The sequence below is a fragment of the Rhamphochromis longiceps genome, linkage group LG17 (genome assembly GCF_057381845.1).
Source record: "Rhamphochromis longiceps isolate RC_006_pf linkage group LG17, R_longiceps_female_GT1.1, whole genome shotgun sequence".
Lineage (NCBI taxonomy): Eukaryota > Metazoa > Chordata > Actinopteri > Cichliformes > Cichlidae > Rhamphochromis > Rhamphochromis longiceps.
Genome location: NC_140573.1, coordinates 36908035 through 36915704, shown reverse-complemented (window position 1 = coordinate 36915704; position 7670 = coordinate 36908035).

Genomic DNA, 7670 nt, shown 5'->3' with positions numbered 1-7670 from the left:
CCCCACCACCCCTCAGTCGTTCCACCATCTTGGTTCCTGCCATCAGAATTTCAAAATTTAACGGTCGTGTTTATTTGTGCGCCTTTAGTGAACATATATTCCACTTCTCACAAAGTCCCCCCGCTGAGCACACAAAAGCAAGCACTTTTTGACAAAATTGAAATATTTGTGCACTCTATTTAACCATCAGCTAAAGGAGCAAAGACCTGGAATTTAGTAAAATGTATCGGAAATTAAAAGAGCAGTGTGTGTGTGTGTGTGTGTGTGTGTGTGTGTGTGTGTGTGTGTGTGTGTGTGTGTGTGTGTGTGTGTGTGTGTGGAGCCACCTTCACCAAAACTTTGGTTTACTTGTTTCTCTGATAGAAACACGAGCCTGTTATTAGAAATTGACAGTGGGTTTTGGTTTCTATCGGATCTGCTGGTGTCTACAGCAGCTACACAAACAAACTGAATTCACACAAAGTGCTCTCTGAATGCAAACTCCAAATGTCCTGCAGTTCCACACAGTGGCATTTTGCAACTTTGTATCTCCTAAACAATTATGCTTATTAGCATGATTTTTTTCAAAAGTGCTAATCCATGAACGTCCACAGAAAAATAAAGCAAGGACAAAAAAAATAAAAGAAAAAAAGGCGGAGGTCATACGTGGTGGTCATCGGGGTTCGTCTTCCCCCTCTGTGTAATCCGAGGTTCAAATCCCATCTGCTGCCTTCTGTGTGGCTGTCTTTTGATGGCGATCAGACTCAAACGAGGAACCCAAAACTACACTCTCACATCCACCTAGTGACTTTCAACTAATAACATGTCATTTAATTTTCCTCGCTGTCTGTATTTCGACAAGATTCGGCAGTCACGAGTGGCCTGGGAGGAGGCATATTAATAGCTTATTATTTTCATGATTTTTTTGTGTGATTATAGAGCACGTTTTAAGATTAATTCTGCATGATCAATACGCTGCTAGCAGGGCATCAAGTAAGAGTTTTCCTCAATATCCGGCTAATCATTGCTTTTTTAATATAATGGATTAGAAAGTTGTTGTATAGCTGGAATATTCTAATATGCTTTGTTCATTTTCCACTTAAAAGGGTGGGTCTGCTACAAGTGTCGAAATTTTCCCTTGGTGGGTGGGGTATTTTGTGTAACAAAACACAAAACTGCATGTGTTAACATTATTCAAATGAGTCCAGATTGTTTTTAATTCAGAATATGTTCATTCAGTAGTTATTGTTCATTTCAGTACTACTACTAAATTATTTCCCACACCATTAAAACATCATCAGCATGAGCTTGAAATGCTGCTACAAGGCAGGATGGAGCCGTGCTTTCATGCTGTTAATGTCAAATTCTGACACTACTGTCTGAATCCTGCAGCAAAAATCGACACTCACCATGCAAAGTTTGTCCATTATTGGTGAGCTCAGGCAAACTATTGCCTCAGTTTCATGTTGTTAGCTGACAGGAGTGGCATCCGCTGTGGTCCTCTGCTGCTGTAGCCCATCTGCTTTAAGGTTTGATATGTTGTGTGCTCAGAAATGCTCTTCTGCACACCTTGGTAGTAACAGGTGGTTATCTGAGTGACTGTTACCTTCTTATCAGCTTGAAGCAGTCTGGTCATTCTCCTCTAACCTCTTCCATTAACCAGCTATTTTCTCCCAGACGATATTATCTCTATTTTCGGACCACTCTCTCCAAACCCTGGAGGGTTGTGTGGGACAGTAACCCATCCACACCAGCCCATCTACCACCAACACACCAACAACCATTCAAAGCCACTTAAAATACCTTTCTTTCTCATTCTGATGATCAGTTTTTCAGTATTCCATCTTGACCACGTCTACATACCTAAATGCAATGAGTTGCTGCCAAGTGACTGGCTGATTAGATTTTTTCAGTTAACGATCAGAGTGTGTGTAACCTTGGCAGAGCAGAGCTAGCAAAATGCCAATAGCTTGTCTAGTGTGGGCTGTGGGATTGATTGCTAGCTGTTGTTGGACATGGAATCTAAGAGTTCGGCCATACAATCCCAGGTCTTTATGGCACTACTTTCACTTGTCACACTCTAGCTAAAAATAAAAAAGGAAGGCATCACCATGCAGCTCTACTAAAAAATATGACTTTGAAATGTAATTTGTAACCATGCTGATTTCTTAAAGAAGCAGAGCACTAAAATAGCTTAAAAGAAAACGGTCAACGTCCGTAGACGGCAGTTCATAGATGAACAGCTTCCAAGTCTTCAGAGGTGCTTTACATGTGCATTCTTTCTAAATGATTGATTGTGTAGAATTGCAAAAACAGCCCTCAGCTTCCTTGTTCTACAACCTCTACAAATCACTTTCCTGATAAGTTTGTGGTTTTAATCATTACTTTTAAACCTTACTGAATACATCCAATTTTTTTTTAAAAAATTGTATATTATGGTCTCATTATAGTCCAAAGGAGGATAAAGCAAGGTCCACATTGTCTACTGTGTGTTTCTCAACCAGATTCTCCCTTCACTCGTCACAGGTTGTTTCAAACTAAACACTAAAATGGTATTTTGAAAGAAGATGTGATGGCAGAGCAAACTCTCAGCTTGAGGCTTCACAACAGGACCTCAGTAACCACTGGGTGATGTCATAGTGGGTAGGTCCATCTTTTATATATAGTCGATGTAAAAGCTCTGGCCCCCCAAAAAAGTAAAAATCCATAATTCAGAGTTCTTTATTAAGAGCCAACTAATATGGATGTTAATAATCAAGTAGTTAATGATGAACACCTGTACTGATGACCTTTACTTAAAGTGTTACCACGTATACGCCTATAAAGGAGGAAATATATGAGAAGTGTAATTTTTTTAAAAGGAAACTTGGTTAATGATGGTATTAACAGCGTGAATGGTGATGTGAACGCTCACTAACACATCAGCAGACCTGTAAATCCAGCGCAGCTGTGTGATCCAGTACAACTTGATTTGATCTGTGAGTAATTCATGTGTGAAGAATTATTGCACTGGGGCTCTGGGAATCAAACATGTGTTATACTTCTGTAAGTCTCTATTCCCTTGAAAATACTTGGCCCTTAATGGGTTGGGTCTGACTGTTGAAACACACTAGAAATCGCTCCCACTCTCTTTCTCTTCCTCTTGCACTCTCTCTCGGGCGCACACACAAACACACACACAAACACACACAAAAAAAACAACGCACAAATTGACACAACCGCAACCTCTTAACCGGTTTTAGCAGGCCCTATTAGCTCAAATCAGAGAAAGTCAAGAAAAAAAAGTCTTTTGTAAGAGTCACATCGTGTTAGTGCTGACCTTGCTGATTGAGTTTGCTCACAATCACATGGGTCAAGGCTGGGGTGAAGCTCACGGATCATTTAGTTTAATGGCTGTTTCCTGCCTGCTCAAATGTACGTACCATATTGTAGGAAACAGGCAGAATGTAATGCAGCATGCAGCTATATTATTTACAGGACATAATGCAGAAAGGGGTGGGGGCATGGTGATGGTTGTGGGGGTTAGAAAGTATAAAGAGAGGAAAGAAAGGAATACCGAGGAGCGCTGAGAGAAAGCAAAAAGCAACAGCAAGAAAGAGAAAACCAGAGGGGAAGAAAGAGATGGTGACAAAGGCAGAGGGAGGAACTCTACTAATTTTGTGGCCTGTCTGTGTCACTAGCACCCTGTTGGGACGACAGATGTGCGGATGATGTCATGTAGAAAGGGGATAGGGTGGGAGGGTGGAGCGATGGAGGCGCGGGAGGACAGTCGACAGGCGGAGCCTCGATCTGAGAGAAAGGGAAGGGTGAGGGGGGTGGGGGAGAAGGAGCCGGACTGTGGCAATCTTGCATTGCCCCGCAGTCATGCAATTATTCATTTCACAAGATGTAGTTTACAGAGAGACTCCAAACAAAAACTCAAACTGCTTCTTAACAGCTCTCAGTGTTAGCTCAAAGTGCTTACACGACTATGAACCGCTCTGGTAGATCGAGAAGAAACCAGCGAAACAAAAAAAAATGCAAAAAAGTCTGCCATGCTATCGTCAGTTTTTCGCTGCAGAGTGCAGCGAATGTGCTGAACCGGTGGTTTTACTTGCAGGACCTCTCACAAAGCGCAGCCTCTCCAAACCACACAGGCCATTGGAGCTATAATTTACTTAGTGCAGTCATTGCCGAAGTTTACCCTCCCATCCCCTGACCAGCCACAGCATAAGAACCCAATTGTTCTCGTGGTCTGCAGCGACAATGGCTATTTGTGGTCATCCGGAGAAAAAGAAAAGTGAGAAAGAGAAAGGGATTCAAGAGGGGAGAAAGCAGAACCGTGCGATCGAGTAATTTGTACCGTTCACTGCTAAAGATATAGTCAGGGTCAAGCTCAGAGAGAGAGAAGGGTCAGGGTGACTGCCGAGCCCGGCTGGGATCGCCTCAAGGACACGATTTTCCCAACCAGCTCCCGTGCTTTAACCCATCCAAGCCCCCTAGAACAGTTAGAACTGTGTGAGCGACTTTAGCAGCAAGCCTACCAGCCTCCTCTGCCCCCCACCTGTGCCCTTTCAGGCCAATTGTGCTGGCACGGCAGAGGGAGAAATTGAATGAATTAGGCAGTTGGATGTTGCCTAATGGTCGTACTGCACAAATGCAGCCATTCCTGGCATTGTTATGTGTTCGAGTGAGACTGAGAGGGATTGTGCTCCTCGGTCCAGTGCAGGAAAAGCAGCTAATAAGTGACACAATCTGTGGGAATCAGCTCAAACCAAAAAAGAGGACTGAGGCAGATCTTTTCTCCGTTTTTGGAGACGTTATTGATGAGGAGGGAAGGTACAGCTGTGGATTTAAAGCGACATCATGTGAAAGTTTTAGTGCCTCCTGGTTTTAGAAGCGACTGCTTGAAAGCCAAATAAAAAGATCCCATCCTCTCCTCATAAAGTAGCACCGGCTACTGGAGTGTGGCCCCTGCCCCCTGACACAGGCCACATGCCCAATGTGAACACAGTGCCGCTTTTCAACACTCAGGCCTAGAGTTACACACGGCAGCTGCGGCGCACTGCTGTCCTGCTCTCTCTCTCGGGGAACTGACTATGACCTGAGCTTGAGGACACCCTCGGCCCTCTTGGTAATCATTGACCTGTTACCTGTGGCAACTAAGCCACAACGAACCGTACGACCACAGGACTGCTGATAGCGAGGCGATAACGTCGGCGTGTGGATAACAGCGCAGGCATGCGTGCTCACGCTTTTTTTTCTAAAGGAGTTAGATTACGTATTTATATATATTGGGCTGAATTATCAGCGTCACGGTTATCCCTGTAAGCCCCAGAAAATCCCTAACTCCTGTTCATTATCTCCTTAAACAGGGCGTTACTGTAAAAACAAGTATGCTCATCCAAGCTTTACTGCATACACAAAACTTTATACTTTGTGAATACCAAGCACAAAGGCAGCGGAGACTTTTTGACCCTTGATTCTGACTCCAATCTTTGAACTTGTGCCAACTGCCGATCGGACACCAGCTTCCCTGCCAAATTAAAATCTGTCGCACTCAAAGAGTTAAAGTATTCAAAGAGTTGGGTTGCTGTGGCACTAAAGTCTGCCACCAGAGTGACTCAATTTTCACTTTTACAACTGCACCATGAGATGATGTGCCATGTATTACCCATTTGGTGCGCGTGCCGAAGTGAGCTGTTGAGGAGTTTATCAAACTTCTTACACTCGGCATGCTAATCTCAAAAGAGCTTTTTTGCTCCCGTGAGCTAAAAAAACTAGAGATGGTGAAGGGGAAGGAGGTCATGATTGGCGTGCCCCGGTTTGAGTGGTGTGATCGATCATGTCTCAAGTGTTTTTCGTGGTACTAGGTGGGGCGTGGCACTGCACTGCAGTAAGTTTGAGGGCGGGGGTGGGGGCCAGGCCAGGGGTACCATCCAAGGAGAGGAAGGAGCAGTGAGAGGAGGGTAGGTGGAGGAGGGAGAGACAGAGACAGACAGCAGTTTGGTCCTTGACAAAGCCTCCTCCCACTTTTTTTCCACACCTCCTCCAAACTTGCTCCTTCCTCCTCTTCCCTCTCTGTGGCTGCTGTCTTTGGGTACTCCATGCAGAATGGTCTGTGTCTGAGAGCAGTGGCCTGAAATAAAACTAAGAGGGGCCTTGGGCGGTGGAGAATGCTAGCTTTGTCTCAGCTGCCATCCACACTGTCTGGAGACGTGGGCTCAAAGAGAGGGTCTGATTGCAAATTAGAAGTGCCGAATAGAGCACCCTGGCCAACTCCACTAGATTCAACACTGTTTACGCCATCTCGTCTCCTCGCCCGTCCTCCTCGGACACTTTGCCGGTTCGATTTTATGAAAAAGTCCCGTAAAAGAAGGTTAATGGCGGGACTCGGTGCTTTTCTCTCGTCAATACTTTTCACGTAATTGATGCGAGTGAGTGTTCAAATTCAGTCAAATGAAACATTGATGAGTACTGAGTGCAAAAGTCAATTTGGGTGTAAAATTTTGGATGATAAGTGCCAAATACGACATCTGCAGCAAATCCACCAGTGACATTAACATCTCCTAATATTTGTTTTACCTGAAGCTCACTTTATTATTATTGGAGCATTTTTTTTTCTTCCCAGGCAAAGGAAACGTGGGGATTTTATAGTTTCAGGTCCACTTTTGAGGGAAAACAGACAAAAAAGATCATTAATAATTAAATATATTTCCTGTTGAAGGTATTTTATAATTTGAGCATGTTCATTTACAAAATTTAAGGAACTGTGAAAACATTTCTAAAGGTGATTACAAAGAAAAAAAAGTTCAAAAGTGCCTTATGAAAAATGCTTTTCTACAAAGAAAGGACATGGTGAAATAATAAAATACAGAATACTTACATTACACAATAACTTCACACTTCTGTGCTGACCACAATTACTAATATATTATATTACAATGAATATGTTTATTAATATCTAAGAAATTTAAATAACAGGGTTGTATGTGTGTGTGTGAGAACAAATATGAGCCTGAGCCCTACATAAGAATTTGATGTTTCTTCGCTTACATAAAATAATATATTAAGCAATTACTATCGCCTATGTGTGTTAATAAAATATTATCATCTCTATAATATATATATATATATATATATATTAGTTATAAACATCACAACTGTAAGTAAAAACATTACCCTATTTTTTTTTATAATTGGCTTTAGTTAATAAAAGTTTACACACAGCCTTTTTTCATGAACTATTGCAGCTTTAAATATGTGTGTGTTTGTCTTAATAATATGAACTCGTGTCACCTTCTAATCCCAGTAAGCTATAGCCTACATTCTCAGGCCATAGGCAGCTGAGCTGTAACATCTCTCTCTCTCTCACACACACACACTCCTAATCCTATAGTATGGCTCCATGCTCGTGAATATAGGTGTTCTGTACGCTTGTAAATACAGGTTTACGTGCACTCATTGCACACTCTGCTAGTTCACAGTGTGATGCTCCAGTGCTAATGTGCACAGAGCTTAGAAAAAACAACTAACACAAGCAGTGGTTTGATCACGAACTGAGGGACAAACATGCTTCTGTTCAACTTCTGTTACTAGTGTTAAGTTTTTTCCCACAAAATAATCACATTGACATATTTCCACCTGTGTTTTTAATGTTTTTCTTCCTATTAATATTATTACCATGATTTTTAAGGGAGGATTTTAATTAA